This window comes from Triticum aestivum, chromosome 1A, assembly GCF_018294505.1.
Source record: "Triticum aestivum cultivar Chinese Spring chromosome 1A, IWGSC CS RefSeq v2.1, whole genome shotgun sequence".
NCBI classification, from domain to species: Eukaryota; Viridiplantae; Streptophyta; class Magnoliopsida; order Poales; family Poaceae; genus Triticum; species Triticum aestivum.
In genome coordinates, this window is record NC_057794.1 from 320305600 (window position 1) to 320314163 (window position 8564).

At 44.4% G+C, this 8564-nt stretch overlaps 1 pseudogene; it reads right to left on the minus strand.

Moving 5' to 3' along the window:
• Positions 1-2492: 2492 nt before the first annotated feature.
• LOC123183627 (uncharacterized) lies at positions 2493-5369 on the minus strand (annotated as a pseudogene).
• Positions 5370-8564: the final 3195 nt, after the last annotated feature.

Genomic DNA, 8564 nt, shown 5'->3' on the forward strand with positions numbered 1-8564 from the left:
CCTTGTCTGAAAAGTCCGCAACATAATACGTTGCAGCCCGAAAACGGGTCAGCACATGGAATATGCTGGCAATATAACACAGTAGAGCATGAACAGAATAATGCTATCACTACATGCATATTTGGCTGGTGGAAAGCTCTATGGTTATAGTTTTTGCGAAAAGCCAATTTTTCCCTACAACAAAGGAATTGATTTTAATTTAACTATCATGGTGGTTGAAACATTGAGAAGGTACCCCCAACTCAATCCCAATTAAAGTAGTTAACAACCCAACAATATTAATTAAAAGTGATGAGATACATGTGATAACCCAAGTACTAGATACTCAAGATTGTCCATAACCGGGGACACGGCTAACCATGATTAGATTGTACACTCTGCAGAGGTTTGCGCACTTTTCCCCACAAGACTCAATCGCGATTTCTCGCACTACATGGTGTTTGAGAAACGGATGACCGAGACACAAACTTTCAGAAACATTAACTCTCTACTCCGGGTAGACCATACCAAACCTACAAAACCCACTACCTGCTGATCCACCTCTTCAAGAGCTTCATGTAACTTACTCAACTATGCTAGAGCCCATAATAGCTTGTGGCTGCACACGAAATTTCCCTTTGAGCCTGGGCGGCGGTCCTTAGGAAGATCACACGGGTACCCCGGGATTTCCAAAAAAACAGACAACACTGGGTTCCCCAGGTGCCTCAATCCACCCAGATGTTTATTTAAGTTGCCACCTTAAGTTGAACCATTAATTAACAATCTCACATCTGTCATGGATTTCACTCAAACCCAAACCACGTCTACGAGCATAGCATAGCATAGCAATATAATCAACGCATAGAAGTAACTCCCAAGGGTTTGATAGTAATAGGGCAATAGGTTCTACCTCAATAACTACTTCCCATCCCACAAGTTAATGACATCCTAATCATGCAATGTTTGAGGATTGGAATTAATGCATAAAACTGGGTATGAAAAGAGTATGATCAATGTGTTACTTGCCTTGCTGAGGATCCGCGAATCCTAGGGACTCGTAGTAACACGCTCCACACTCCGGGAATTCTATCGCAAACAAACAATAGCATACATAAGCAACAAGCAAAGATGCATGGGCAAAACTCAAATAAGAGAGATTGGCTATAAAGTTCAACTTAAGAACTCCGGTTTGCAAAAAGAATCAAATCGAACGGAGCAATGAAACTCAAACGGTGAAAGAAACAAGATTCGTTTACTAATCTGAACTAAGGTCAAATTTTATAGTACCAAAATCTTGTTTAAGTTGATTAAACAGAAAGAGGGTCTCGAGACGAAGATCTAGGCGCTTGAATCGCCTGATTCTGACTAACGAGCGAAAAGATAAACAGAAACTAAGATCGGATCAGAAATCGCGATCGAAAATAATCGCAGATAAATCCGATAAAGAAAACTGATGAACTGACTAACGAACGAGCGTCCGTTAGCTGTAACTAACAGGCGAAAACCGTTCGTTTAAACGAATGTACGGACGAACGCCCGCTAATTAGAAGAACCGGGAAAACCGGCAAAGCGATCTAAAAAACGAACTAGGGTTTGAAAAAACCCGAACGGATTTAAAAAAAACCGGCAGCTTGGATCGGCGCGGTACCTCGACGAGGTGGCTCCGGCGAGGCAGGGTCGGGCGGCTTGCGGGGCGGCGGCTTGCGGGGCGGCGGAGCTCGGCGGCTTGCGCGGGCGGCGGGCGGCGGCGGCGGCGGGAGGCGGCGCGGCTCGGGGCGGCGGTGGTTGTGGTGGTGGGGGCTCGGGTGGCGCGTATAAAAAGGGGGCGGGGCGGGCGGCTTGGAGAAGGGGCCAAGGCGGCGGCGGTGGAGTCCGGCTCGGACTCCTCGTCCGAGTCGGCGGCGGCGGCGCGGGCGGTTGGGCCGGCGGCTCGGCTGGATTTTGGCCCAGTCGGCTGGAACTTTTTTTAAAAACAATTAACCGACAGAAAATAAATACTATAAAATAAAATAAAAATCTAAAAATGCCAAAACAAATTTTCGCTGTCTAAATAAAATATTTAGAACAAGATGAACATTTTCTTGGCCCTAAAATGCAATTTTGAAAACATGCAATTTTTTAATGCAAATAAAATCCGAATAAAATCAAATAAAATCAAATAAATGATTTTAATATTTTTCCTCCAATATTTCAATTATTTTGGACAAGTCATATTATCTCCTCTCATATATTTTTTTAATATGAAATATTTTTCAGAGAGAAAAATAATTAAAATCAAAATCCTCGTTTCATTATTTGATAAAAATCAAATATGAAAACCGGGAAATCCCCAACTCTCTCCGAGGGTCCTTGAGTTGCTTAGGATTTCGAGGATTGCGGAACGAAAATGCAATAAAATATGATATGCATGAATGACCTGTGTATAACATTCCAAATTGAAAATTTGGGATGTTACAAACCTACCCCCCTTAAGATGAATCTCACCCTCGAGATTCGGGTTGGCTAGAAAATAGGTGTGGGTGGTCTTTGCGGAGATCATCCTCTCGTTCCCAGGTGGCTTCATCCTCGGTATGGTGGCTCCACCGAACTTTGCAAAACTTAATAACCTTGCTGCGGGTGACTCGGCTGGAAAACTCAAGAATCTTAACTGGCTTCTCCTCATAAGTCAAATCATTGTCCAACCGAATCGCCTCCAAGGGTACTGTATCTCTTAACGGTATATCAGCCATCTCAGCATGACACTTCTTCAGCTGTGAAACGTGAAATACATCGTGAACTCCTGACAATCCCTCAGGTAATTCCAACTTGTAGGCAACTTCTCCCATCCGTTCCAAAACACGATATGGTCCTACAAATCTTGGGGCTAACTTTCCCTTAACTCCAAAACATTTCACTCCTCGCAAGGGGGATACTCGCAGATATGCTTTGTCTCCAATTTCATAGGTTACCTCCTTGCGTTTCGAGTCTGCGTAACTCTTCTGCCTGGACTGAGCAATCTTCAGTCTATCACGAATCAGTTTAACCTTCTCCTAAGACTCCTTGATCAAGTCTGGTCCAAACAACTGCCGGTCTCCTACTTCATCCCACATCAACGACGTTCTGCACCTGCGTCCATACAGGGCTTCAAACGGTGCCATCTTCAAACTGGCTTGGTAGCTATTTGTTGTATGAGAACTCTGCGTAAGGCAAATTGTCATCCCAGCTAGATCCATAATCTAGCGCACAGGCTCTCAACATGTCCTCCAAAATCTGATTGACTCTCTTAGTCTGTCCATCTGTCTGCGGGTGAAACGTTGTACTAAACTCCAATCTTGTTCCCAAAGTCTATTGTAACTGATGCCAAAACTTTTAAGTAAACTGTGTTCCTCCATCTGATACAATGGTCCTCGAAACTCCATGCAGACATACGATCCTGAACATATATATCTTGGCCAACTTCGCACTTGTATAGGTGTTTTTCACTGGGATAAAGTGAGCCACTTTGGTCAAGCGATCAACTACTACCCATATAGAATCATATCCTGCTTTGGTTCTCGGCAATCCGGTGATGAAGTCCATGCCAAGTTTATCCCACTTCCATTCGAGTATCGGCATAGGCTGCAACAGTCCTACTGGCTTCTGAAGCTTTGCCTTTACTCTCTGACATACATCACATACGGCTACATACTCGGCAATATCCTTCTTCATACCAGTCCACCAGAAACGTTCCTTCAAATCCAAATACATCTTGGTGTTTCCGGGGTGTATCGAGTATGGTGAGTCATGAGCCTCCTGAAGTATTACTTCCTGATCTCTTGGTTATTGGGCACATAAACTTGGTCCTCAAACCATAAGGTATCATTCTCATCCTCACGAAAACCTTTGGCTTTTCCTTTGCTCATCTTCTCCTTTATCTCGGCAATCTCTTTGTCATCCTTCTGAGCTTCTCGAATCTTGCCCAACAATGTAGACTGAACCTCCATTGTTGCAACGAAACCTCTTGGAACAATCTCCAATCGATGTTCCATGATATCCTCTGCTAACTCCTTTGGCAATCCCTTACTTTCAAGGATATTGGCATAACACTTCCGGCTCAAAGCGTCTGCTATGACATTGGCCTTTCCTAGATGATAGTGTAGCTTCATATCGTAATCCTTTATAAGCTCCAACCATCTCCTCTGCCTAAGGTTCAGCTCCTTCTGTGCGAAGATGTACTTCAAACTCTTATGATCCATGTACACATCACAATGGTTTCCAATAAGGTAATGTCTCCATGTGTTCAACGCATGCACTACGGCTGCTAGCTCCAAATCATGCGTGGCATAGTTCAACTCATGAGATTTTAGTTGTCGTGAGGCATACGAAACAACTCTTCCGTCCTGCATAAGCACACATCCAAGTCCTAAGCGAGAGGCGTCGCAATACACTTGGAACTCCTTATGTATATCTGGCAGTGTTAGCACTGGGGCTGTAGTCAAACGTTTCTTCGACTCCTGGAAACTTGCCTCGCAATCCTCTGTCCATTTAAACTTAGTATCCTTCTTCAATAGTTCAGTCATTGGCTTTGCAATCTTGGAAAAATTCTCAATGAATCTCCGGTAGTATCCTACGAGTCCAAGGAAACTGCGGATCTCGCTAACTGAAGTGGGTGCCAACCATTCAGTGGCTGACTGAACCTTGCTGGGGTCTACTGCTATACTGTCTCCTGATATAACATGTCCAAGGAATTCGACTTCCTTCAACCAAAACTCGCATTTGCTGAACTTAGCATACAACTGGTGTTCCCTGAGTTTTTCGAGAACTAAGCGCAAATGCTCCTTGTGCTCCTCTTCATTCTTCGAGTATACCATAATATCATCAATAAACACCACAACAAACTTGTCCAAATACTCCATGAACATCATGCTCATGAAATAGGTAGGGGCGTTAGTCAGTCCAAATGATATGACCGTATACTCGTATAATCCATACCGCGTGGTGAACGCAGTCTTTGGTATATCCTTCTCTCGAATTTTCAACTGATGATATCCCGATCGTAGATCGATCTTCGAAAACACTTTAGCTCCTTGTAGCTGATCAAACAGATCATTGATCATCGGCAGTGGATACTTGTTCTTAATCATCACTTCATTCAAAGCTCGATAATCAACAACCATCCTTAGGGATTTATCCTTCTTCTCAACCAAAAGTACTGAGGCTCCCCAAGGTGACGAACTTCTTCGAATGTAACCTTTCTCCAATAACTCCTTGATCTGTTTCTTAATCTCCTCTAGATCATTTGTGGGCATTCGATAGGGTCTCTTGGGTATTGGCCCTGTACTTGGCAATAGCTCTATCAAAAACTCAATGTCTCTATCCGGTGGCATGCCTGGTAACTCCTCTGGAAAAACATCCGGGAAATTCTTCACTACAGGCACTTCCTCCTAAACAACTCCCGTAAGGGCATTCACTTGGCTCCTCCTAGGCACATGCCTAGATACATACTTAATCCTTTTTTCCCTCCGGGGTTGTGAGATAAATCGACTTACTAGCATAGTCAATACTTCCTCCATACTTTGACATCAATTCCATACCTAATATCACATCCAATCCTTGTGACTCCAAGATAATTAGGTCGGACGGAAAAACATGTGTGCCAATGGTTAGGGGTATTTGGTCGCACCATCGGCTAGCCAAGTACTCTGCTCTAGGTGAACTCACTAGGAGAGGGGTCCTAAGGGTTTGGGTTGGTAGTTTAAACTTATCTACAAATCCCCTTGATATGTATGAATGCGATGCACCAGTATCGAAAAGAACAAGAGCGGTAAATGACTTAACCAAAAACTTACCTATTATCGCATCCGGCTGCTCTTCAACCTCCTCCACGTTAACGTGGTTCACTTGTCCTTTGTTGAATGGACTAGGCTTCTTCCCAGCGCTCCCATTTTCATTTCCATTCCTCCCTTCAGGGCAATCATTGGCATAGTGCCCTGTCTTCCCGCACTTAAAGCAAGTAACTTAACTTAGGTCTCTTTTGGCGGGTGTGGCTGGGTTGGAGCGGTTCTGATTGTTGTTATCTCCGTTCCCATTCTTAGCACCATTGTGGTTATGCGATCCTCCTCCAGTGTGGTTGTGGCCTCCATGGTTATGAACAAGTCCTCCCGAGTTCGGGGTTAGGCGAGGCTTCTGCTGAGCTCCTAAGTTATACTTCCCTTGTCCATACTTCCTATTACGGCTCTCAATCTGCTGCTGCTTCCCTTCAATCATAAGAGCCTTATCTACCAACTCCTGGTAATTGTTGAAGGTTGCTACCATCAACTGCATGCTCATCTCATCATTCAGCCCTTCCATAAACTTCTCCTGCTTCGCGGCATCTGTGGCCACATCATCAGGGGCATAGCGAGATAACTTGCTAAACTCATCCACATACTGAGCCACAGTACGGTTCCCTTGCTGTAAGTTACGGAATTCCCGCTTCTTCATCTGCATAGCTCCAGTTGAGACATGGGCTATGCGGAAAGCTTGCTGGAACTGGTCCCAAGTGACATTGGCTATGGGAAAAGTGGCCGTGTAATTCTCCCACCATGAGGCTGCTGGTCCATCCAATTGATGTGCGGCAAAGCGCACCTTCTCAGCATCTATGCAACCTGCGGTGGTCAACTCCCTTCCAATACGGCGTAGCCAATCATCAGCAACTATAGGCTCAGTGCTACTAGAAAACACCGACGGCTGTAACCTTAGAAAACGGGCTAGGTTGTCCACTGGCGGCGAGTTGTTGTTGTTGTTGTTGTTGTTGCCCTGGTTCTGAACTAGCAATTGCATCAAGGCATTCTGCTGCTGGATCAACTGAGTGAGCTCCGATGGGAAAGCAAAACTAGTGTCATGTCTCGAAGGCATCTGATGGGTTTAGATGGAAGGGATCAGAATAGAAAAGGGGTCTAATGAGAAAGCACTACCCATATGCACATGAGACAAACACAATCATTTCACTCAATCAATCAAGCAAGGGCATACAAGCGGTCTAGAACTATCGCAAAAGTGCTCAACTACTACTAAATACATGGGGGAATACTAATAATATATGGTGGTCATCTAGAAATTTTGATCGGTGGAAGACTCCATGATGTCTGCTCCAGCTTCGTCTTCAAAGTCATCATCACTAGGATCGGAATCGGTGTCATCGATGATGATGTAGTTGTCTGGGCAAGTGGAACCGTCATCCTCTACTCCCGGTGCTAGTCCTCCCATGAATACTCCGATCTTCTTAACTAGGTCGTCATTCTTCTCCAGTAGTGTGTTGATTTCCTCCTCATATCCATCGTGTGTAAACTTGAGTTCTTCTTCCAGCTCGATGATCCTAGTCTTCGCCTTCTTCAAGTCCATCATGTCCGTGCACATCTGGTTCTCTTGACGTCGAATGTGCTGGTTTAACTCCTGGATGAAAGCTGCAATGGATCTATCCTTCTTGGTGCTGATTACTTCCCATTGCTCGTCTCGGCGCCCACATATCTGGTAGATAGTGTCCTTGAGTTCCCTGTTGTATACTTCTCCATTGCGTCCCATGGTAATGTGGGCTGCCATGCTCTTGCCTAGACTCCAGGTGGGTGCTTCGAAAGAAAATTCTATGGGTTTAGAAGTTGGCGAGAATGTCCTTCCTGGAACTTGTACTTGAATCATCCAGCACTCCTCTTCTAGTAAGGTAGCGTTGTACGTCCCGGTGAAGCTTGGTATTCTAATGTTCAAGTACCTAGTGACTTCCTTCAAGTGGCGTCCAAAAGGTGTGTCTTCATCCGGTTGTGCGAATTTGTTCTTCATCTCCGTCATCCTAAAGAGTAGAAAATGGAGAGGAGTCAGAAATGAGTAGAGAAGAGTGACCTATGGTTTATCTTAGTGGTCGTGTCCTACACTCAGCGTGTGCTCTGATACCATCTTGTAGCGACCCGACCTCAAACGGTCAAGTCTCTGTGCTTCAGTGTCATCCCTGGACCGGTAATGCTGACACACACAGTACTCGAAGGATTTATAACAGGGTAGCAATCACACACTTATTACATCAAATGTCTCAAAAGATAACTTATACAATAATATGGCTTAAGGCCATCTAATACGATAACAGCGGAAGGCTTGGAAGATAAAGTGAGTCCATCAACTCCAACGGCATAGCTGAGCTGCACGACAACGACCTAATGAACATTACTCGTCGTCTGAAAAGTCTGCAACATAATACGTTGCAGCCCGAAAACGGGTCAGCACATGGAATATGCTGGCAATATAACACAGTAGAGCATGAACAGAATAATGTGATCACTACATGCATATTTGGCTGGTGGAAAGCTCTATGGTTATAGTTTTTGCGAAAAGCCAATTTTTCCCTACAACAAAGGAATTGATTTTAATTTAACTATCATGGTGGTTGAAACATTGAGAAGGTACCCCCAACTCAATCCCAATTAAAGTAGTTAACAACCCAACAATATTAATTAAAAGTGATGAGATACATGTGATAACCCAAGTACTAGATACTCAAGATTGTCCATAACCGGGGACACGGCTAACCATGATTAGATTGTACACTCTGCAGAGGTTTGCGCACTTTTCCCCACAAGACTCAATCGCGATTTCTCGCA